This window comes from Melitaea cinxia, chromosome 9, assembly GCF_905220565.1.
Source record: "Melitaea cinxia chromosome 9, ilMelCinx1.1, whole genome shotgun sequence".
NCBI classification, from domain to species: Eukaryota; Metazoa; Arthropoda; class Insecta; order Lepidoptera; family Nymphalidae; genus Melitaea; species Melitaea cinxia.
Window position 1 is genome coordinate 10527777 of NC_059402.1, and position 27313 is coordinate 10555089.

General features: G+C 32.6%; 1 protein-coding gene across 1 annotated transcript in view; it reads right to left on the reverse strand.

Annotated features, from left to right (window-relative positions):
• LOC123656226 (putative phospholipase B-like lamina ancestor) overlaps positions 1–24672 on the reverse strand; it is a 37086-nt gene extending 12414 nt beyond the window's left edge. The window contains exons 1-2 of the mRNA XM_045591927.1: positions 24431–24672; positions 16194–16304 (exon numbers count right to left, since the gene is read on the reverse strand). The gene's annotated coding sequence lies outside the window, so the exon portion shown is untranslated. The remainder of the gene's footprint in view (positions 1–16193; positions 16305–24430) is intronic.
• Between the last annotated feature and the right edge of the window lie 2641 nt (positions 24673–27313).

Below are 27313 nucleotides of genomic sequence, written 5' to 3' on the forward strand. Positions count from 1 at the left end.
AACAAATACTAACAAGTTTACGATGATGATGCTATTTGACATTTGTTTAACGAGTCATTTTAATAACTTTAATGAAAACTTTGGGCATTTCGTAAGAAGTTATCTAAAGTGTAAGTGAGCTCGTGTCTGTCGAGCCCTTTTTATTTTATTAGTCAAATGTTAAAATTTATTAAAATTACTTATAATTTTCAAAGTCCTTTTAGTTCATTTAAAAGAAATCGTTGCTAAACAAAAAGTTTTCCATTTAGCCTATATGTTACACATTTAGCCTTAATTAACCGACTTCCAAAAAAGGAGGAGGTTCTCAATTCGACTGTATTTTTTTTTTTTTTTTTTTTTTATGTATGTTACATCAGAACTTTTGACTGGGTGGACCGATTTCGACAAATTTTCTTTTAATCGAAAGGTGGTGTGTGCCAATTGGTTCCATTTAAATTTATTTGAGATCTAACAACTACTTTTCGAGCTATATCTAATAATGCGTTTTTACTTGACGCTTTTTTCGTCGACCTACGTTGTATTATACCGCGTAACTTTCTACTGGATGTACCGATTTTGATAATTCTTTTTTTGTTGGAAAGTAGATATCCCAAGCTTAGTACCATGATAAGAAAACCAGGATCTGATGATGGAATCCTAGAGAAATCGAGGGGAACTCTTGAAAATCCGCTATAACTTTTTACTAGGTGTACCGATTTTAATGATTTTTAATTTAATCGAAAGCCGATGATTATCATGTAGTTACATTTAAATTTCATCGAGATCTGATAACTACTCGTTGAGTAATCTTTGATAACGCGTAGTTACTTGAATATTTTTTCGTCGATCTACGTTGTATTACTCGTCGATGTAATTGAAGTCGGTTTTTTTTTCGTTTGCGAGCAAACACAATTATCATTTATCAACATGACATACACGAGTAGCAACTAATTATTTAAGAGAAAAGTACACAAATGAGAACAAAATTGTAATGGTAATAGGCGTCAAAGTGATTCGTTTACATACGCACTCATTTGCGCGAGCAAATATTGACAGAAGCTAAATTTCTTTAAAGCTTAATATATACTGATAAGCGATATTGAAGTATATAACAGTGATTACGTCAAAAGAATACATAAATCGTGAGCTCTAGTCAATAATGTTGAGTGACTGTTGGGATCAATGGATCAATGAAGTGCGCAGGCGTGAAATTGCGTGTTATTTTAGTAGCACGGTAGCATCCCATGTGTTCTAACATCTTTAACTGTGCTTATTGCTTTGGCGACATCTACGAGGTAAAGTGTAATCGTATACGTATTCCTTCCGTATTACCTCATTGCACTTATAAAACTAGAAAAATATTCTATACCATGTCCATTCGTTGATTTTCTTTTTGACAGTTCAAGAAAATTTGAAATTAGTGACTCCCTCAGACGCTACTAATTTGATTTGAAATAATAATCGATTTTATTGAAGAAGAATTTTCAATCTATTTAATGAAATATTTTTAATTAAAAAATATTAATTTTCTTTTTATTAGTTAGTTTGTTAAATAAATAAGTATGTAGGTACCTATATATGTGATTTTCCAAGTATATTTGTTCATAACTCTTGATATATTTTATTTATTTATTTTATTTTATACTTTATTGTATACCACAAATATATTACAAACAAAGCATAAAGATAGTTACAGACAGTGAAGTACAATGGGTGGACTTAGGCTAATTAGCCATTTCTTCAACCTAGTCACCAACAAGAGTCCAGACAATCCAATATAAACTTGATTTAGCTTTTATTTAAACACGCGTTTTAAAGTTAAATTTCACTAGCTCGTGCATAGTTACATTTTAAGGTAGCCGTCGAAAAATAAATAAATGAATGAATTATTTTTGGAACGAAGTTACGTTACGGCAGGCTTAACATTTGGCTGGGCGACCGAACTGAAAAAAATTTGATACAAAAGCGTAAGAAAAATATATAACGGAAGTGACGTAATATTAGTCACACGACTGTGTAATATGACGTTTGTAAAACTGAAACATTACTAGTAAACTTTTTTTTAAATTATTTATGTAATTTTATACTGTCGACAAAAATAAATAAAGACATGTTTTTTTATTTCACTTACTAGTTTGAAATATTATTATTTTGGTCGATTTATTTCATTTTAGGGTATTTGTTATTTTTTAAAATATTAAATCTCCTAAATACTTTTATGTACTTAATTAAAAACCAATCAACAAAATTTAAAAAAAATCAAGAACTAGAAAATATATATAAAATTCAATATATTTTTGTAAAATTGTGTTGCTTCTATACTATCCGAAGGAACTTCGTTCCTACCTGGTGTCCCATGACACCACATAATACAATACAATACAATACAAATATACTTTATTGTACAACCAAAAACAATACAAATAACATAAAAGAAAAAGAAACAAGCGAGAAATAATAATAATAATAACAAAAAAGGAATGTATAAAAGGCGGTCTTATCGCTAAAGAGCGATCTCTTCCAGACAACCTTTAGAAAAAGGACATGAATAAGAATAAAGCGGCATAGAGGTGTACTTTAAAATAATATAATATGCAAACACATAATTATACAACTATACATACACTTGAATAGATATAATTACAGGCATGAAACTACATATAAGAGTACATACATAAACATACATATACATACATACATACATAAATACATACATAGATTCATACATACATACATACATACAACATAAACAATAAATCTTGGACTCATAGATACTATTTTTATTTCCTTTTTTTTAATGTATAGAAACAATAATCATACTACAGTTACGTTCGTACGTTACGTACATAACATACTGTATCACTTCGAAGATTCCGCAATGCTTGAAGACAAAAACCTTCGAGCAATGCGTCCTGCCTGTGTAAAATACGGAGCCGAGACGTGGACACTGACGAAGGGACTGGTCCACAAATTTAAAGTCGCTCAACGTGCACTGGGACGGGCTATGCTTGCGGTTTCTCTCAAAGATAGGATATGCAATGAGACTATCTGCGAGAGAACGAAAGTAACCGACATAGCCCACAGAATTAGCAAATTGAAGTGGCAGTGGGCTAGTCATCTATGTCGCAGTACCGATGGCCGTTGGAGTAGACGGGTCCTGGAGTGGAGACCGTGTCTTGGCAAACGCAGTGTGGGGCTACCTCCTGCCCATTGGACCGACGATCTACGTAAGATTGCCGGTGTAGGCTGGATAAGGATTGCGGAAACCGGGATGTCTGGCGCGAACTTGGGGAGGCCAGCAGTAAACTGCCATAGGCTGAAGTGATGATGATGATGATGAGAAACAATAATTACATGACGTGAAATTATTATTACCATAATATGATCGATTTATCGTATTTCAAGAACTGTTTAAGTCTGTGGTTATTTGTTTTGCACAGGGCACTTCACTACCCGTCTATAAAGTATTACTTTACTGTAGAATTTTGCAGTTCATTATTCCTAAAAAAAATTATAATTTATAGGCGTGAGCTGTCGAAAAGAAAATAAACGGTTGGACAGCGTATAAAATATCAGTTAATTTTTTTTTATACACTATACGCTAGTCAATACCACACAAACATAAAATAATTATTAACCATTTTTTTTTAAATTTTAATAGAAGTTTGTGAAATTTTAGAAAACATCTTATTTTTTATTCTCTACATCTATACTCGCTTCGCGCTCTACTTCGCGAGACAGGACAGCGGGCCGGCTAGTTAAAAAAAGAACTTAAAATTAAACTTAAAAATATAAATTTATTATTTCGTTATTAAAAAAAAAATCCAATGTAATTATTATTTTGTAATACTATCTAAATTTTGGTCTAGTCATTAAGTTGTCTGTATATCGATGTATGTGTGTGTGTGAATAAATGATGATGATGATTAATATTATTATTAATAAATATTTTGAATTATGTATGTTTTTTTTTAAATCTGTCTAATAAAAAAAAATATGATAGTACTGAAAAACTCTAAAGTTTTATTATCTGGTGTTGTAAACAGTGTAAAGTCCATTTAAACCTTATTAAACAAAAACAAAATTAATACCCGAAGCAAAGTGTGCACGGACCGCCAGTTATTAAAATTTTCACATATTACCTATTTCTTTTGTTATTTTAACAAAATCTTTAATTTAATAAAACACGAGATCTCTTGATTTCCGCTCTACGGCGTTTACAATGTACATGAAAATCGTTCAATCCAAATACAAACTCCATGTATTTATTTAGTTATAAATTCATGTGTCCAAATAAAACTTTAGAACCTATTGTCGTAAAAGGACATTAAAAAAAGCAGGGAATTTTTTTCTTTTTATGGTATCATTATACACACATAGATGCACGTGTTCCTACAGTGCCATTTCTAGTCGCCACGCACACATGAATAAAAATTGGCTTCATACTTTTTGTTGCACACACTCCATCTGCCTTTTGTTTATTATTCTGAGGCATAATATAAATTTTTTTGGCTGTAGTTACCACGCCGTAACACAAGAATCCAGCTTACTAAGGAAGAATGGATGGAACATGGGAACAATAGAATAAGCGATTCAGCATTTTGATTGTTTTACAATTTAATTATTAAAATATATTTTAAATCAGTCTTGTATCAACTATCTCAAAGAACAGTTACTTTTATTTTTAATTTGATTGTAATTTCATTTTATATTTTGAATAAATAAATATTGTGAATTTAAATAAAATTGTTTTTAAAAAGACTTTCATCGGTCGCCATATCATAACTGGCGCAGTCGGTAGTTGTTGCGGCAATTGAGTGAATAAAATCTTCGGTCAATTGAACGATTTTGATCGTTAAAACCGCGACCTTCTCTACAACGAATCTACAACGGCGGCATCGGTGAAGTCTTCAAGAGAAGATACAAGACCCGGAGAGGAGATGCAGAAGGCGCTTTGGTGAGTACTCTCTCAATTCCAAGTTCCTTTGCTATATTTCCTTCCGTATATATTTTAATTATACTTTTAAGGGTGTTTTTGTCTAAAGGCTAAAATCGCTGTAGGCATTTACTTCCTATTAAAATAAAATAGGTATTAATATTAATTGAAATAAATAAACACTATATTTTTAGGGTGTATATCTTAAATGCTAAAATCGCTATAGAGATTTACGTCCTAGTATAATAGTAATAACAATTAATTAAAATAATTATATAATTAATAATTTCTTTTTATTTAATTTGAAATAATTAAATAAATACTTTTACTTAAAACTATTATCTTTTTAAATTTTATAAAGTTAATTATAAAGAATAACAATGTCGTTTGAAACGTGTGATGCCTCAAGTTTCAAGCTTATCTCGGAATTCATGCCGCGATACGATGGTAATCCGAAACTATTGAATTATTATATTAGAGAAGTAGAAAACATTTTAAATCTTTTAGATGGTTCAGTTAGAGCTCATCCAGCTATATTATGTTTAATTAAAAGCCGATTAAGTGGATTAGCCACAGAAGCTATCGCGTATGAGGAAACTCTCACCTCTTGGGAAGTCATTAAGGCTGCCCTCATACAACGATTGCGGGAACCGCGTAACGAAATACAATTAATGCAGGAAGTAAGTCGTATGAGGCGTCATAAAAATGAAGACGCAGAATCGTTTGGCAAACGCTTACGAGATATATTGGATGCACTTTTCTCAGTAGGCGCGCATTCTGATAAATCATATTATGAAAAGATGGTAATAGAACAATATACCAATAATTTAGATTTCCAAGTTTCAATAGGAGTGAGAATAGCTCAGCCGCTTAATTTAGAATCAGCTATAGTTATAGCCAGACAGGAGGAGGCTAGACTTGCATATAGCAAGACATTCAATAATAATCAGGTTACTATACCAACATCATCTCAAGTCAAGGTTAGAGAACCAATTAAAAACTTCATTCAGTTTCCAAATTATACACCATTCGTAAATAACCCAGTCCAAAGACAAAATAACAATTTTGTACCACAAAAAAATAATTTGTCACCTGAGCAACGCCAGCAATGGGTTCAGTCCATGTTACCATGGACGAATCGCCCTTCATCAAGCAACTATAGACCACCAGCGGGAGGTTTTCAAAGAAACTTTCCCCAACAGCAGGTAAGTCAGCCTAAGCAACAAAAAGTTTCAGACGTGACCATGAGATCAGTCAATAGACCTCAAAAGCCACAGTTTGCAGTGGAAGAGTTATACTACACAGGTTCACCCGAAGAACAGCCGTATGAAAACGAACAAGGTATGTACCATGAACATTATCCGTACGATAGCGTATTAAATGAACAAGAATCATACGTTAATGAAGAGGTAAGTGACCAGCAGGTTTTTACGATAAGCCCAGACCCAGGAGAAGAGAAGTAATAAAATTAAACAATCAAGATAAAGACCATCTGCCTTATATAGAATTACCAGAATTTAAAGGTAAGTTCCTAATAGATACTGGTGCTTCTAGATCATTGATATCCCCCGAAGTAATTATAAATTCCATCTTTCAATATTGTGTAGAATTAGAACCGTTCGAAATAAAGACAGCACATGCAACCACGCAGCATAATTATGTCGCTTATCTACCATTACCTCCAGCTTTTAACACAGATATAGTTCATAAGTTTCTAATATTTGACTTTGACCCGAAGTACAAAGGACTGATAGGTTTAGACTTACTTAAAACGTTATGTAGTAATATCGACTTAAACAATAAGGTTTTACATACATCGACAGCAGACTTACCTATTCATTTTGACCATCCCAGTAAAAAATTAACCATCGAACCCAGATGTGAAAAAGTTATAACTTTAAAAACGAATTATTCTGACGGTGAATATATTCATGACGAGTACATTTGGTCTAATGGCTTAAAATCACCCGCGGCATTAGTGCAGGTTAGTAGAGGAAAATTCAAAACTTCCATTATTAATTTTAATACAGTTAAGAAAGTAATACGTAATACGGAGAATATTCCTTTAGAATTCTATAACAGTAACTCGAATATAACTCAATGTAGCTTAAATTCTCATACAGTGAACCCAGACTTAGACAAAGAGTTGTGTAATAATTTACGAAAAATACGTACAGACCACATGAATGATGAAGAGCGTCGCGAAATCACAAAAATTTGCTATCGGTACAGAGACATCTTCTACTCTGAAAATATTCCACTTTCTTTCACGCACGAGGTTAAGCATAAACTTAGACTGACTGATCAAACCCCAATATTTGTTAGAAATTACCGACAGGCCCCACAACAGCGTAAGGAAATACAACAACAAGTAGATAACTTACTAAAACAGGGTATTATACGTGAAAGTATATCTCCATGGTCTTGTCCCGTCCATATTGTCCCAAAAAAGGCAGACTCATCCGGAAAGGTGAAGTGGAGGCTAGTTATCGACTATCGAAGACTTAATGACCGACTCATAGAGGACAAATACCCCTTACCTAACATTAATGACATCTTAGATAGACTAGGACGAGCACAATACTTCACGACGTTAGATCTTGCTAGTGGGTATCATCAAGTAGAAATGCATCCAGACGATATCGAAAAGACAGCTTTCTCTACCGAGAGAGGACATTACGAGTTTCTTAGAATGCCGTTTGGTCTGAAAAATGCACCTAGCACTTTTCAAAGACTAATGGATCACATCCTTAGGGGTATAGAAAACGTTTTCACTTATTTAGACGATGTCATAATTATATCCACATCATTACAAGAGCATATTGAAAAAATTAAACAAGTTTTTGATAAGTTTAAGATTCACAACTTAAAAATCCAATTAGACAAATCCGAATTTTTGAAAAAGCACGTCAAATTCTTAGGTCATGAACTAACAGAACAAGGAGTCGTTCCAAACCAGGACAAAATTAAAGCCGTTTTGAACTTTCCTTTACCTAAAACCCCTAAAGACATTAAAAGTTTTTTAGGACTAGTAGGGTACTATAGAAAATTCATTAAAGATTTCGCAAAACTGACCAAGCCCATGACTCTATGTCTAAAGAAACATAGTAAGGTAATACATTCACCAGAATTCGTAGAATCTTTTAATAAATGCAAACAAATCTTGACGAATGCACCTATCTTACAATATCCAAATTTTGACCAGACTTTTATACTGACAACAGACGCATCAGATGTAGCCCTTGGTGCAATATTATCACAAGGACCCGTAGGCGCGGATAAGCCCGTAGCTTATGCATCTAGGACTCTTTCTGACACCGAGACTCGCTACTCAACAATAGAAAAGGAATTATTGGCTATAGTATGGGCAGTTAAATACTTCAGACCATACCTTTACGGTCGAAAATTTATAATATATACCGATCATAGGCCCCTAACATGGTTAATGTCGTTAAAAGACCCCAACTCTAAATTAACGCGATGGAGATTAAAACTAGCCGAGTATGACTACGAGGTTATTTATAAAAAAGGACGACAAAATACAAACGCAGACGCTCTCTCCCGAGTAAAAATTTTCCATAAAAGCATTGATTCTCTTGCAGTAAATTTAGACGACAATGACGATGACGAAATAATAAATAGGATATTTGAGAATGTACGCCAAGAAGAAGAGACCGAAACAGAAACACAACAAGAAATCCCTTCTGTAGGTAATAATACTAATATTGACGAGGACACAACACTTAGACATGACGAACGACCTCTTAGCATAGAACCTGAATCTGACAGTATGAGTGCAATTGACCCTGACAATCTCGTTTCGACCAATCATACCCAACCCGATAATGAAAACCAAGGAATACCAATTTTAGAAGATGCCATAGACAGACAACTTAAGCAATTTCATATTAGATCAACCCCTGGTTCAACTTATAGGGTAGACAATAGATCAACAAGTTCTCGTAAAATTATTAAGGATGTATTCATCCCAGTGAATAATACTGAAAAAGAAATTATACAATTTTTAAAAGAACATACCATAGCCGATCGAGTATTCCATTGTTATTTCTATAATGAAGATCTTTATCATGCATTCTCTAGAGTGTATACAACGATATTCAACGATAGAGGCCCTAAGCTATTGAGATGTACTACACGCGTTACTTTGGTAGAAAATAAGACAGAACAACAAGAAATAATTAAAAAGTATCACGAAGGAAAGACGATTCATCGTGGTATCCAAGAGACGTACAAGAAAATCCATAGAAGTTACCATTGGCCCAACATGTTACTCACTATTCAAGCATTTGTCAATCAATGTAATATATGCTTACAAGCTAAGTATGAAAGAAATCCCTTAAGACCCCCATTAGCCCTAACAGAAACCCCAACTAAGCCTATGCAGCATCTATTCATGGACTTATATTCCACGGAAGGAGCTACTTTTCTTACTATCATCGATAATTTCTCAAAATATGCTCAGGCAATCCCTTTAAGTGCAACTTCTAGCGTACATATAGCAGAAGCCTTATTTGATGTCTTCTCAGTGTTAGGAACCCCTTTTAAAATTACAACTGACTCTGACAGTAAGTTTGATAACGATGTCATAAAGGAGATGTGTGCCTTACATGATATCAATATTCATTTCACAACTCCATATAACCCAAATTCAAATTCACCCATAGAGCGTTTTCATTCGACAATAGGAGAAATAATTAGGATCCAAAGAATGACTAATAAAGACGACCCCATACAATTAATCATGAAATTCTCTGTTATTGCATACAATAATACTATTCATTCAGCAACAGAATACACCCCACATGAGTTACTTTTTGGACATACTGCATCTCGAAACCCCTTAGAGCTTCATTATACTAAGCAATTTTACCAAGATTATGTACTTAAACATCAAAAAAACGCTGAAGCCGTACAGGAGTGTGTTGCAGCAAGCATGTCAAAGCACAAGGAACAAATCATAGCAAAACGCAACCAGACAGCAGAGGAAATAACATTTAAGGTAGGTGAAACAGTTTTCAAACAGGTCGCCAAAACCGCGAGAAACAACAAAACGAAGCCGGTATTTAAAGGCCCGTATAAAATCATCCATCTTCATCCCAATAATGTAGCAGAAATTATAGGTAACCATCCTAACTCTAAGTCTATAAGAGTTCACTTCAAACTCCTACGTAGACCTCATCTTGTTCCAGGGTCATCATCTTCATCACCGGATCCTTCGTGTTCCAATCAAAATCCGACGTAGCAATACAACCCATTGATAACACTAACGGAATCCTACTACTTAAACAAGGTCATATCATTAAACAAATTGATTCCTTTAACCTTGCCTGCACTTACAATATAACTCATCTACATGAAGTTTCCACTAAACTGATGTCCCTATATGCAAGTACAAAAGCAGCCGAAAACAAGACTCCATTAGTAGACCTACATAAAACCTATAGGGATCAGATCGAACACAATCTGAACCTTATTGACAAAAAGTTAAGTTTCATGGCACCTAGAAATAGAGTCAAGCGCGGTCTCATTAACGGTTTAGGTTCCTTAGTAAAAGTTATCACTGGTAATTTAGATAACGAAGACGCGATTCGTATAGAAAATGAAATTAATAATATCCGTTCTTCAGTCAATAAAATTAGCAATTCCCAGAAACTAACAGTGTCATTAGCGCAGGATACTATTAATGAATTTTCTATTCAGGTAAATAAGATAAATGAAAATGAAAACCGAATAGCTTCTATGTTAAAAAATATTACCGTAAATGCAAACACTGTTATAAATCAGTTGCACTTTTTAGAGATATACGTACAAATAAGTTTTAGTTTGCAGTTAATTTTAGATAAGCTAATGTTGTTAGAAGATGCTATGTCATTCTCGCAATTAGGCATAATGCATCCTAGTATTATAAACCCACGAAATTTAATTTTAGAAATAAATAATTTGCAGAAAATTTCATCTTTCAAACCAGTTGTAGAGATTTCTATGGAAAATATCCATAAAATAGAAAAGTCTATGGTCGTAAAAGCCTATAGTACAAGACATTCTTTAACTTTCATATTGGAAATCCCATCCACTGATGATAATATATATGATTATATCCATATCTATTCCATCCCTAATAAACAAAACCTTACTATAATTCCTAAGTCCAAATTCCTTGCACTTGGAAGAGATGAGTACGCATACTTAGAGGAAGATTGCAAGAAGATCTCCGATGACACCATGCTTTGCAAATCGTTGGACACAAGAATAATAGAAAAATCAGAAGATTGCATCATCTCTCTTATCAGACAACAAGCTGGAAACTGCACACATGCTCGTCTAAACTTGAAACGGGGAAAGCTTCAGAAGATATCAGAAACTACGTGGCTAACAATATTAACTGCACCTGAAATCTCAAGAATTCAATGTGGACCTAAAACAAAATATTTGAAAACGTCAAATGTCTTTCTCGTCACCATCACAGAAGATTGTCAAATTAATTTATTGAACAGAACGTTGAGAACACATAGAAATATTATCAATATCAATGAAGTTATCCCGTTACCTAATCAAAACATCATACATGAAGAAGAGGTCAAGTACGAATTACGTTTAGACGACCTTTCGTTGGACAGCATCCATGAACTCATGAATAAAGCAGAAGACATTCAAGAAGTAGAAGAATCCGATTGGCTCAATACTATGCTAATCCCGAGTTGGTCTACGCTACTCCTCTATGTCTTGATAGGAGGCGTAGTCGCATGGAAAGTATATAGCAGAAGCAAACAGTCAGATGTCAGAACAGAAAGATGTCGCGAGGACGCTCCTGGAAGCTGCGTTACTAGCTTCCATCTTAAGGAGGGAGGAGTTACCACGCCGTAACACAAGAATCCAGCTTACTAAGGAAGAATGGATGGAACATGGGAACAATAGAATAAGCGATTCAGCATTTTGATTGTTTTACAATTTAATTATTAAAATATATTTTAAATCAGTCTTGTATCAACTATCTCAAAGAACAGTTACTTTTATTTTTAATTTGATTGTAATTTCATTTTATATTTTGAATAAATAAATATTGTGAATTTAAATAAAATTGTTTTTAAAAAGACTTTCATCGGTCGCCATATCATAACTCTGTCTGATACATTTTTTTTTTGGCTTTCAAATATTTTTTTTTTGCTAATAATAAACTGAAATTTTAAAGAATTTTAATGCTACAAAATGAGTTCAGCGAACGACGCAGGTAGAGAAACATTCTTTAAAGCATTCGTGTACAAATTATACGCTTACATTCTATAATTCTATGTTTTTACGGTTAAAATGTCCAGGAATGGCCAGGAATTGTCCAGCCGACCCTTTCGCGATTTATCTTTACATCCTAAAAAATATAATTATTTAATTTATATTTTTATGTTATAAGATATTTGAAAAAAAAAAATATTTAAATTTTTTTTATCGATAAGCGAATGGGTAAATCACGTCTAGTTCGGATTTTAGACTATGTTTAAATTCGATACTTATTTTGCAGACTGACACTAATTTGTAAAAATGAGCACGTTTTTAAACACAATTTAAAGTTATTTTTAAAAATTTATTACGAATATATAAATTTTGTTTGTTTAAACTTCTTTTGAAGTTTATTTTACTTTGAAGTTAAATTTAATAAACCTATGAAGTAAGTAGGTATATAAAATAATAATGTAACTCATAAAGTTATATACTTATGTTTTGTATGTAATAGTGTTATATTTTTATATATATAGTTCAACTAACACTCAGTTAATCAAGTCAGATTGAGGTTGCTCGGGCAAGTGAAGCGCAACGAGTTGTAATCTCAGACTAGACATTCGACATACTCTTAGTCATATTTTATATTAATAATTGTGTTTACTTATAAACGAAAAAATACCGACTTTTATTGCATCCACAAGTAATCGACGTAGGTAGTCGATAAAACAGTCAGTTAAAGAAGCGTTCTTAACTCAATCTTAGAGACAATTTTATGTTAAAATTTAAATGGGACCACATGGCAAGATCACTAAGGACCACCTTTCGATTTAAAAAAAAGAATCATCAAAATCGGTCCACCCAGTAAAAAGTTATGAGGTAACACACACAAAAAATAAAGTCGAATTAAGAACCTTCTCCTTGTTCAAAGGCGGTTATAAAGGCGTGACCGTGATATTGAAAGCGAGAGACAAAATATATCTACATGACTGTGTATACTGTTCTAATTAATACCTAATTCCTGTTAATAAAGTTCTCTTTCCTCGAATGTTTTGTATAAATTTTTAAACTTGGTTAGCGGAAATAGTCAGTCCAAAAAAAGATATGTTGAAGCATTTTTTATCAACTTAAAGGATTGCGTTTTAAATATTTGAATTATTGGTTGGTCTAGTTTTATACAAAAAATAATAATATTAAATTGGTTTCGTTAGTAATATTCCACTCAATAAAAATCACATTTATATTTAGCTAACCTTGTTACAATTTATGTATGCGTAGATTTACGTCTATTAAGCAATATTTAAATTGTCTTTATTTATTTATTAGTATGAGATTCTAGTAAAAATTCTAATGTAACAAGATCATTAACATGTCATAACCAGACACTTATTTAAAAAGTAGCATCTTGAATGCACCTAAATGCATGCATACTGTGAATGCCCACGGTGAACGGGATACCATCAAAGTTCATTGAACTTGCTACTGAATGTCTGATTTCACTCTCAACAAGAAATAATTATTATTACTTCGACCGAAGAAAGTAACTTGTATTCAAAGTTTTCTTTTTGTTAGGTATTATTTATAATTATTAGTTGAATAGTAATATTTTTATTAAGAACCAAATAATTATTTTTACGTAATCCGTTGGTAAAGTACTTTTTTATTTGCCATAGCCGTGTATAGATAATAAAATAATGTAAAACATATACAAAAAGTGTAATTAATAAGCGGTTAATGACATAAAACCTTGAAAATCGTTGATAACATTATCGAGTCACGCTTACAAAACTATCGTAGGATAAGTTAATTAATGGCTTTGAAATAACAATTTTACTTTGTTTCAATTCAAATACAGAAATGCTTTAAGTAAACGGAATTATTTGTATGTGTTGCAAAAAAAACGCATGATAAAATTTCTTGTTTGTCACGTAACAGCGTCTCAATTTGAAAACCTATAATATAAACAAATAAAACTAGAACAAGAATTCACGTACACTTTAGATAAGTAAGGTAAAGGAAAGATATTCGATGAAATTTTTATTAGTTTTATGTGATATACTTAAACAGAAAAAAAAAACGAATGGAAATTAAGTATTAATTTATTCACAAATTATTTTTTTAAATACCTATTCTATTATAATTAAATAAATGATGAAATGATGCAATAAAAAATCGTATTGCGTCGTCCCTTTATGAACCTAACAAATAAAAAATAGGATATAAAGTCCTTTGTCGTTTCATTAAGTTAGAAGTTAATTTTAAGCTATACAACTACGTTCTTGGTGGTTTTATATATGTTGTGTCTATAAATATATTTTAAAAAATGTATGCAATGCAAATAGTAAAGTCACAAAGGTTTAAGTAATCTTAACGGAATTAAGAAGAAACAATAATAAGCGCATCTGAAACAACCCATTAAACGTCTCTCTCTCTCTGACTAACTGTAATATTTTATTTGTTTCGAATTGTTATAAACAAGAAATAATAATTAAGTACAAACTAGCTCCTACTCTTTAGCGAGGAACTGTAAATTATACAAACGTACAAGGCAAAGACAATATAAACGTTTAGGAAGATAGACTAATCTGAAATAAAATGTCAAAACCAAATACAATAATTGCTTACTCCTAATATTGTTTATAAAGTAAGAAAGTACACGCTTCAGCCTGTAATATCCTACTGCTGGCCATAGGCCCCTTTCCCCCTGTAGGGAAAAGATCAGAGCTTAATCCCCCACGCTAAGCTGCTCCTAAGCAGGTTAGCGGATATATTCCTACCCTACTATGAGTAACGATCGCTATCAGGTGTACATGATAACAAGCAGGACCAACGGCTTAACGTGTTCTCCGAGGCACAGTGGGGAGACCCACAGGGACTGCACAAATACCCAGACCACGGCAAACACCTGTATGGCCCATACAAATGTTTGTCGAACCCGCAATCGCCAGCGCAACAGTAACAGACCAGTGCTATGACCATTGCGCCAACGCGTCATCAAGTAAAGAAAGTATTTATAATTAAAAAATAAATGCAAATATTTTTTATGTTCCGCTGAATTTAATAATCCTGGCGAGCTAGTCCTTTCTAATGCGTTTATTGGGCCGCACCAGCACTATTTACTTAATTTGGTTACTATTCGTTTAGACTGTTTTTATGATAACGTAATTATTATTTTGATTCCAATTTTTATCTTATTTTTGGAACGAAGTTCCTTACGGCAGGCTTGACATTTAGCTGGGCGACCAAAGTGAAAAAGATGTGATACTAAAACCGTAAGAAAAATATATAACGGAAGTGACGTAATATCAGTCACACGACTGTATAAGACGTTTGTAAAACTAAAATATTACTAGTAAACTTTTTTAAAATTATTTAAGTAATTTTAAACTGTCGACAAAAATAAATAAAGACATATGTTTTTTTTTTCACTTACATAATAGTTTGAATTATTATTATTATTTTCTTTGCTTTATTTTATTTTACGGTATTTGTTATTTTTTAAAATACTAAATTTCCTGAATACTTTTATATACTTAATTAAAAACCAATCAACAAAATTAAAAAGAAAATCAAGAACTAGAAAATATACCTATATAAAATTCAACATTTTTTTTTCAAATTGTGTTGCTTCTATACTAACCGAAGGAACTTCGTTCCTACCTGGTGACCCATGACACCATGATAATTTTTTTATTTTTCCCTGAATTTATTTGTGTTGAAATAAAATAATGCGAAATGTCATACTTTTACTATAATATATCTACGTTTCTTTTTATTAGCCTAGTAATTCACGAGTTAAAATCCAATCAAAAGAAACAAACTTGTTCGCATTTGTACTACAATAATACAAGATAGATTGAAGTAAAAAATGTTTTCGTATACCATTACATAAAAGGAAAATTAGAAGAGCTTGTAAGTGGAATCGTAATTCTGAATCACTTATGTTCATTCTTTAATGAATCTGTCCTTTAAGCACCAGTCAGAAAGTATGATGCGAAATTAAATTTCGTGTCTCTACTATTAGTTAACTATTGTTTATACTCACAGCGTCAGTGGTGTGCCCACAAACACAAAATCTCGGCGTTCTCAACCCATCGGGATGAAACTGCTGATGACGGTGGCGGATGGTCGGTAACTGACTTAAACCGCCACTGATCTGTAATAAACATAGCCAATAAGAAATACATAATATATACTATATAGTATGTACCATTGGAAAACATTCAGTAGTAACGTCATAGAGGAAGTTGAGAATAGTTACATGGGTAGATACGTACTAAAGTATTCTATCAAATGTATTTTGTATGCTTTTCCACTACATCATGAAATGTTTGTTATCATGATACTTACTTAAAAAAAATTTAAAAAAAAATATTTATTTAAATTCTTTATTATACAATAAAAACACTAATACGAGTGTGCACAAAAGGCGGGCTTAACGCTAATGCATTTTCTACCAGCCAACTTTGGTATGTGCAAGAAAGTATAGTGTATAGATGTAAAAAAAAAAACCAAATAATATAATATAAAATCACATATAATAATATAATATCATTACTTGTTACGAAAAAATATCATACGTATCCTCTTTTGTGCGTCAGTTTTTTAATAACGCGCTATTCTGATATAGCTATAATAATAGATGTGTTTATTCGTAAATGAAAAAAAAACCGACTTCAATTACATCGACAAGAAATACAACCTAGATAGACGAAAAATTAGTAAAATAAATGCGCATTATCAGAGATAAATCATGAAATATTTGTCAGATTTCGATTAAATTTAAATGGAACCACATGATAAGCACCAGCATTTGGTTTAAAAAAGGAATAACCAAATCAATATACTCACTAAAATGTTATTAGGTATAATATAACTTAGGTAGACGAAGATATAATCAAGTAAACATGCATCATCAATCAATAAATCAAGAAGTATTCGTCAGATTTCAATCAAATTTGGGTATATACGAGAAGCACCAGCTTTTGATTACAAAGTAACTGAGAACTAAAACAGAACTGAGGTAGGACACAGCAAGACAATTTCTTGCTCAAAATATGGAGCACTAAGACTGCGGTAGTACTTCGACCTTAGAGAAGCGAAATAAATTGTGCCACGGCTAAATAATATTGTGTTCAAGCATTGCGGTGTTCGTGTTGGTGATTAAGATGAGAGTTCCTGGGGATGGGAACAGTTGGGGATAAGGTCCGCTTGCGATGCTTCATGGTGATGCAGACGTCTATAAGCTACAGAAATCACCATCTGGTGAGCCGTACGCTTCTTTACCGAACTATTTATATAAAAAATGAGACCTGAAAGACTGGTGCTTGTCATTGCACACAATACCAGAACCGGTTCCTTCCCAAGCATTGTCCCCTTCAACAGGTAAAAATTACAATGTGTAATTGCCGATATGAAATGGTGGATGACGGCTGTTCCGGGTTCTCTACAGATAAACGCAAAACCCGATACGATACATCTGACGACAGATGCCTCAGATATTGGCTGGGGAGCTCAGATAGGGGAAACGAGAATATCAGATCAGTGGACAATAATTCAGCAATCATGGCATGTCGATTTCAAAAAGATGTTTACAAGCCACGAGGCGATAGTCCATGCACAAAGTTTCTCCATATTATACGTTTTAACACAAGGTTCTACTTGTTAAAATTATGTACATAAAATGGTATGATTATACCCTTTCAATTGAAACTATGATTGTTTTACTATAACATATACATATATCACATATACAGAACAATTTGGTAAAATTACCTTAGTATTACGATACTAAAACGTCTTAAACTTACAAACTGGCGGTCATTCGTAATCTTATCGTTTATGATCATATGGTAACATTAACAATATGAGATAAGACGATCGGCCACGCCAAGACAGTCGTGTGTCATGCCATGCAATTTAATTTTAATCGTTAATTCTAGATTACTTTTTGAAATTAACAAAGGCTTTAACATTAATTTAGAAGATATATAAGATATAGATAGATATAGAAGTGTGATATAGACATAGATAAGAAAATGAATAAAATGTTCAGAAATTATGAATAAATGAATAATGAGTGATCAAAGAGTATTTATTTGTAAGAGGAAAAAAACCGACAGTGTCGGACCACGTCCTAGTTTTACTGTAGTTTGTATGACAAATCGCCTGTGGTAATGATATAATTATAATGCACGTTTAACAAAAGGCATGAGCATTTTGAGCCAGTGGATGTAAATTTTTAAATTGAAAAAATACAGAAGATATCGAATTTAATGAAGAAATTTGCCGATGAAGAATTTGGTGCTCAATTACGTTGCATGCATTTTTTCGTATTCTGCTTGAGCATTTTACAGGATTCTTAGCTAGAAATGTAAACATTAAAACTCGACTACAGATTGAAGATAATAGATTCTAAAAAGTCTTACTAAACATTTTTTTTTTCTAGGAATGAAAGGATTTCTAAAAGTATTCAATGGGAAAATTTTTCGAACCTCAGGTAATCAATTGTTAGGACGTCCGGGGAAAAAATATGAATGTCACAGGCCGTGATGATCGTATTTTAAAGAAGGTTGCAAAATACTACTATCTCATTTTTGTAAAAAATCTGATAAAAGCAAATTTTATATGCCTTAATTTGTAGTATTCACCACTTCAGCCTATCGTAATCTACTGCTGGTATGTCCAGCAGTTCCCATAAGTTCGCGCCAAAAATGGTGCGAACTCATGTCTTTTGCCCATAGTCACCAGACTGGGCAGGCGGGTTGGTGACCGCAGGACTGGCTTTTTTGCACCGAAGACGCTGCTGAAGTCTTCGGCCTGTGTGTTTCAAAGCCAGCAGTTGGATACTTATCCCGCCATCGGTCGGCTTTCTAAGTTCCAAAGTGGTAGTGGAACTGTGTTATCTCTTAGTCGCCTCTTACGACACCCATGGGAAGAGAGGGGGTGGCTATATTCTTTACAGCCGTAGCCACACAGCGGAATAGTTTTGTATATGTAATGTAAATTATTTAAAATATAATTATGTTTTTAATCTTTATAAATTGAATTTCCCCAGTTTAATTATCTCAGTATCAGTCACTAGCTCGTCGCATGATCGATAACAGCATTACTACCGCTCACCATGGCGGTGAGTAATAATGATTCAAAACTACGTGTTATCTAGAATACAAATTAATCGTAAAATATTATCTTTCGATATGTTAGCTGTATATTAGACAATTTGGGTTACACGTTTTTGTCTTCTCACTTCTATTGTTTGATGATTAAAAACGAGTTTTTAGAATTAAAGATTTTCCACCTCATTTAAAAAAAGAAACATTTGATTAATTTTTTTATAACGAGGAACAGAAGAACTTCACTATAACTTTGAGAAAATCTTTATTATATTGAAAACACTAACTATATAACTTCACTTTCATTGTTTAACAAAATATAATATTTAGTTTGAAGATTAAACTTTGATGTTTGATTAAAGTCTTGTGTATGCCCTGTCTCCCCACTAAGTGGGGTCCCGTATAGTGTCAGATAATAGTTACACATAAAAAAAAAATCTTTTGGACTGTTGTAACGTTATACAGTTTTAGGGTTATTTTTTGTCTAAGGTGCAAAAGTTCCATAATACTTTGAGTCGTCACTGGTTGATACAGGTATTTTGTAACTCAGTTCTATCATTCATACTTTTAAAAATAGTTGAACTTAGAAAAACTTGCTGCTATGATTTCTGAGTAAGTTGGGCAATATGTGAAGACAATATTGTCCCCTCTCCCTCCATTCTCTATATTTTCTTTTTTCACGTAAGAATTTTATTTAATAAAAATAAAGTAAAATTGAAAGAAATATTTACATATTTGCACGAATTATTTAATGATAAAATAATTAATTTACATTTAAAAGTTTCAAGTATGAAAGTATTTAGTTTTCTAGTATTATCCAGTTTGAAGGCTTAATCATCAAACACTATCAATATGTACCAAAATGGTCCAAATATATCAGACATGGATTGTGCCTGTTGCGCTGGCGGTTGCGGGTTCGATCCCCGCACATGTCAAACATTTGTATTAGTCATACAGGTGTTTGCAATGGTCTGGGTGTTTGTGCAGTCCTTGTGGGTCTCGCCACCGTGCCTCGAAGAGCACTTTAAGCCGTCGGTCCCGGTTGTTATCATGTACACCTGATAGCGATCGTTACTCATGGTAGGGAATATATCCGCCAACCCGCATTGGAGCAGCGTGGTGGATTAAACTCTGATCCTTCCCCTACATGGGGACAGAGGCCTATGCCCAGTAATGGGATATTACAGGCTGAAGCGAAGCGAAGATATCAGACATTCTCCACTCCTTGAAAAATTTAAAAATTGATATCTCGAGTGTAAAATATTTGAGCTGAACGTTATCTTTAGATTATAGTCTTTGTTTTGCCTATTTATATTTTAGGCACACGGATTAAAAAACTCCTTGAAGGTCATTGAGATTTGTGTTAAGATTCCCATCCAGTCTTTGCCAAACGGTCACGTCATTGGCAAAGCGAAGGTTAGTTATGTACTCGCCGTTGACTTTGATGCCAAAAATTCAATCAAGTAAACTATTAGACGTCTTATGACCGTATATTGATGAGTAAATTTAATTAAAAATTTCAAATTTAACAAATTGCATTTTTCAAATTTAAAAATTATGTACCTATATTTTAATCTGGGTATTACTAAATGTTTGTATATATTATGTTATAGCAAATGAATTTAATGTTTTTATATTTATTAACTTTGCATTGTTTTTGTTTTAGTATTATTTTTTATGTCAGCTAGTTCTGGTAAATATAGTAGATACTTTGAAATTACAATTACTTTTAGCTCAAAGCTGCATAGTTTATTTAAAAAAAAATTGGTATTTATTTTACGAGTGAATTTTCCTTATAAGCACATAATTTGAAATATGTTATGCATAAGTAATTAAGGTGTAACTAATTAAGTATAAGTTATTTAAAATCTAAATGATGGAAGGTTACCGTTTTTTATTCATATCATTATTTTTATGAAAGCGTAACAAATAAGCGTATTAAATATATAATAGTAACCGTAGTAAAAATTAAAACTACTCACGTTTACTGAAATTGTATTTATTTAAATACCCAAAACGCACAAAAATGTACAGTACCTACTTATGTTGCAAAAAAATTCAATTATTAAACTTTTCAAATAAAATAAAATATAATCGATTTAATATATGTTGATTTTATATTTTAAAGGCAAAAGTTACTTTTTATAACTTTCTTATTCTTATATTGTCTCTAACCCTCCGAGTTCCGGTAACATTTCCGAGTGTCATTCGAAGAGTTAATCTTATTATGTTGGTATTTCTCTACAATTTTCTATAAATAATTGACACAAAAAGAATTTGCTCAGGCAAGCTCAAGTGAAATTATTTTAATTATGTAGGTACAATGTAGTTATCATAAGGAAAAATGACTCGTGTAATGACTCGATTCTGGAATTTTTGGTGTATTTATGAATTTATTCACTAATACGATTAGAAGTTAATGTAACAGATATCATCAAGAAATCATTTAATAGCGATGTACCTATATATTTTATAGAATCCATAATAATCATTACAAGCAACTTATCAACAAGATCCTGGAATGGAATATTCCTAAACAATTACAGCGTGATGTATCAAAAATATATATCGTCTTAGAGTATTTAACCCTTATAAGTCCTTAGAGTATTTAAAATTATTTCCTTGGCACATGTTAGTATTCTGCAGGTATTTATTAATTTGGAAGTTGGTGTTGCAGTAATTTTATTGAATAACTAGCTGTGCCCGCGACTTCGTCCTCGTGAAATTTAACAAAATAGTTATAGTTCAGTTTGCAGAGTTATAAAATAAAATAAAAAATCTAAAAAAAGGTTACATAGTAAAAATATTTCTTAATTAAAAGTAGCCTAAGTTAACCCTTATTACATCAGCAATCTGGCAGTGAAAGTCCCGTCAAAATCAGTCCAGCCGTTTCAGAGATTTGCAGAAACAGACAGACAGATAGACAGACACAAAAATTATAAAAATGTTATTTTGGTATATGTACCGTGTATACATATATATGAATTTAGTAAAAATCGGTTATTTTAATATTACAAACAGACATTCCAATTTTATTTATTTGTATAGATTTATTACACTTGAGAAAATATACATATCCGATCATGATGTACTTAATAACAAAAATATAGATATAAATAAAATTCAATAAAAATATTTAATTCGGGGCTGCCTCCTAGTCAAATTATAATTACGATATGCAGCAAAGCAATCGTATTAACCACAAATTAAGTATATTTTCCCATTACTGTTGTGAGATGAAGATGTTAAGCTTTAGTTCACTGTTGATTTATTTTTAGAGCAACAACGAATAGTCTTAATGAAAGCATAATTAACAAATTGCCATCAATTTTCTCCCATCATTTAAAGCACGTGCTTCACACGTGCCTGTAATATCCCACTGCTGGGTATAGGCATTTTTCCCATTGAGGAGAAAGATCAGAGCTTAATCCACCACGCTGCTCCAATGCGAGTTGGATAATACATTCCCTACTATGAGTAACAATCACTATCAGGTGTACATGATAACGACCGGGACCAAAAGCTTAACATGCTCTCCGAGGCACGGTGGGGAGAACCACAAGGACAAACAACCAGACTGGAAATAAATATTAGTATAAACAAATATTCAATCCGAGCGGGAATTGAACCCGCGACCGTCGGTGTTTAGGCGCCGCCGACGCGGCACACGAACCATTACACCAGAGCGGTCAAATATAATAAAGCGATACTTGCAAACTTATTGTTTAAATAGTTTATTGTTTAATTTGTATAAAGAACGACTTTCACCAACCACCCACTTGAAAACAGAATATTCTAAAACGTTTGAATGGTAGTCCACAATGGTTTTTTTTTGTGGGGGTTTACTCTTTTTATACTTAAAGGTGATCCATAGCCTTTTTGTCCCAAAGGTTATCTAGAGAAGAGATCGCTCTGGTACATTTGCTTTTACTTTTATCTTTTTACTGTTATGAAAACTTTCGTCCTGTACACATACAAATATTTTACTTCACTCTACGTTGTAGAAAATAAAATATTTAAATTTCAGGAACTAATGCGTTTGTATAAGTGTACGATTAATACAATGTACTTTTCCTTAGTCATCCTTATCTCACTGTTTCACCACATATGACTTTGGACAAACCCATCGATAATGACTGGGGTATAACGTCACTAATTAACCCAATTGTTAACAATATGATAATTGTACAAATTGAGTGATTAAAATACGTACGATAACTATGAGGTGTGTTAATTTATAGGAGATTTAGGGCCTGTTTCGCCAACAATGGATAACGCTCTTTGACGGCTGACGATACAAATGGACTTTAACAGCGTAAAGTATATAAGGTTAGTAGGACCTGTTTCTGCTCAGTTAATAAACTGCAACTTTAAAATTAATATATGCGAATTGAAATATCTTATAAATACAGTAGAATTCGATGCTAAAATAGAGTAATGAATCTAAAACTTTTTACTGTCGAATACTGTCATCCTTCAAATAGCATTATCCACAATGATGAAACAGACTCTCAACCACTAAGTTAGGGCAAAAGGTCTATTTATAAAATAAATGTCGATAATCAACAAGAATCTGCTGTTAAGTCCGGTTTTCTTACCTTATTTGCAAAACGTGTAAAAGGATGATATTTATATATGAACACATGTTGAGATTTTAGTTTACTCATATAAAATAAGTAGCCGGTTTCTCTTCCTTGCAACGTGCTCTAAATATATGTATAACCACGAGCTCTTTAATAGTTTGTGGAAACAATGTTCGGAACATTGGTACGCAAAACGATTGGGGTCAAGTGCCTCGCGTCTAGACGGCACCATATCGAAAGATATTTAATGATCAAAATCTTCGTAGAGTTTTCTACATAACTTTCTGATGGTTAATAATGTGGTTGTAGTTTTAGATACAAGTTTGTATAGTTAAAAAAAAGAGAAAAACATTGTAATGGGTGAAATCTTGGCTATTGTAATTAATACGAGGATGTTGAAGGCTAAGTGTAAGAGAGTGAGGAAAAAGAATGTTGTGGAAATGCAAATAATTACTAGAATACCATAATAAAACATGATTGCATCTTTAATTGTCCCATTTTCATGGAAACCCTTCTATGTATTGAAAGTTGTGCAATATGTTCACAGTGAGTAACTAATGAAAAACGAGAAAGATAAAACTTACGTTTGCATTGATTTTCTTCTTGAAACTTAGGTTGCCTTTAACGTAGGTCACAGCAAGGGGACTACATTTGAATAGGCACTTTAAGGGCTTTCGCGCGAACTACAATGAGCCCTGCAGAAACACGAGCGCACTATGTTACATCCAAGTGACGAATGACGATTGACGATTACATTAAATGTAGCGCGCACGGAAATCGTCGCTATCGCAAGCGCATGACTCTACAGAAGGGTGCAACTGCCATACACAACGACAAGCTAAAAAAAAATGTATCGACACTAACGACACCTAGTGGTCAGAAGCCATTTATGTTTTTAATTTTTTACCAAGTACATCACTAGATGGCGATATATATGATTATATAAAGTAAAAATTATTAATCAGTTAAATGTTACTATCCGAAATATTAAATTCGATTTTTTTCACGACATGATTTATTTAAAAAAAATAGATTATTGTTTATTATTTTTTAATTTACTACAATGGCAGCATCAAATAAAATAATCAAGTCTTCAAATCTTTAAATTCAGATGGTAGATTAGATTCATCCATAGGCAAAGAGTAAAATAACTTGCTTATACAGTATATACAGTATACAGTCCTTATGTAATATACCTACATAGCATATAGTACTAAAAATGTGTTGATCTTGATTGATGTTATTCATCTTTACTCTTTGGGCGCCATTGAATGTAACTAAAAAAAACAACTTTAATTACATCGACAAGTAATACGACGTAGGTAGTCGATAAAACAGTGAATTAAATACTTATTATATGGGATAACTAATGGGACCACATTACAAGCATCAGAATTCGATTAAAAAGAATCATCCAAATCGGTAAACCAAAAATTTAATAAAAAACAACCATATTCACAACCTTCTTATTTTCTTTGTAGTCCAAACCTTTTGACCGCCACGCCTCAAAACCATTCCCGTGCCCTGTACGCCAAGGCATAAAATAAACAAAAATACCTACGAAAAAAATAGTGCTGCCAAGAGTCTTTATCGAGTACCACACAGTGACTTGTTTTTGCTGGTTTTTATGCAATAAATGACCACTTATATAATCTAGGAAGGTTTATTTTTTAATATTTTTCTTGTGTTATCTTGCACTCGTTATATATACTTACAACAACATAAATAAAAAACAAACATTACAAAAATAATAGTAGTAAAGCACAACACTATTTTCCATCGCCATGACGTCATTGTCACGACTGGACGACTACGGCGCAGCTGACCTACGGTTATGAAACTCTCTTTAGAGACGTGCTGTCGCACGCAAGGAAGCCGCAGGCTATATATCGATTTCGAATCGAATCGATATATACATGAAAAGTAATTTAGAAAAAAAATAACCGAATTCAAATTTGTAATTTTTTAACCGACATCAAAAAAGGAGGAGGTTACTCAATTCGACCGATTCGATATATATTTTATATTTTTTTATTTATGTTCGGGGATAACTTTGTCGTTTATGAAACGATTTTGATAATTCTTTTTTGTTGGAAAGGAGATAACCCCGGTATAGTACCATGCTAAGGAAACCAGGATTTTATAATGAGATCTCGAAAATCTGCATAACTTTTACTGGGTGCACCGATTTTGATAATTTTTAATTTAATCGAAAGCCGATGTTTATCATGTAGTCACATTTAAATTTCATCCGAACTCGATTACAACTTTTTGATTGATCTTTGATAATGCGTATTTACTTGACTATTTTTTCGTCTACCTACGTTGTATTACTTGTCGATATAATTGAAGTTAGTTTTTTTTCGTTTGCCTGCAAACACAATTATTATCTTATTAGATAATAATTTATTATCTAAGGTTCATTAGAACAGTATTCCACTGTGCCCCGTTCCATAGTTCCCCATAAGGCCGTACGTTACGGTTACGTACGTTTTAAACGAGTTTTATAAAAAGTTAGATTATTTTTTGAACTTTCCACACAATTGTCTCAAATAGACAAAATGATTAAAATTAATGAAAAAAAAATATCATTTACCTATTCTTTAAACTTTTTTACTAAAAAGAAAGTACTTTGAAAAGAAATCTCAACTTTTGAACAAGAATAATTGTGTTTGCTCGCAAACGAAAAAAAACCGACTTCAATTACATCGACGAATACAACGTAGATCGACGAAAAAATAGTCAGGTAACTACGCGTTATCAAAGATTACTCCAAAAGTAGATATCAGATCTCAATGAAATTTATATGTGACCACATGATAAACATCAGCTTTTGATTAAATTAAAAATTATCAAAATCGGTACACCCAGTAAAAAGTAATTACGGATTTTCAAGAGTCCCTCGATTTCTCTGGGATCCCATCATCAGATCCTGGTTTCCTGGTTGGTACCAAACTAGGGATATCTTCTTTCCAATAAAAAAAGAATTATCAAAATCGGTACATCCAGTAGAAAGTTATGCGGTATAATAAAACGTAGGTCGACGAAAAAAGCGTCAAGTAAAAACGTATTATTAGATATAACTCGAAAAGCAGTTGTTAGATCTCAAATAAATTTAAATGGGACCAAATGACACACCACCTTTCGATTAAAAAAAATTGTCGAAATCGGTCCACCCAGTCAAAAGTTCTGAAGTAACATACATAAAAAAAATACAGTCGAATTGAGAACCTCCTCCTTTTTTGGAAGTCGGTTAAAAATGGAATATTTTTCTATTCACAGTTCCATCGTTGTCACGCCGCCATATTTCACTACGTCCTCGTTTGACGCAGGACGCGCTGTAATTGGTCAAAGCGTTACCACACGAATTACTTTAGAATTCAAATTTTATCGACACTGTTCCATAGTGCCCCGTGTTCCATTGTTCCCCAACTCAGTAGTTGATCCGACGAAGCAAATTAATATAA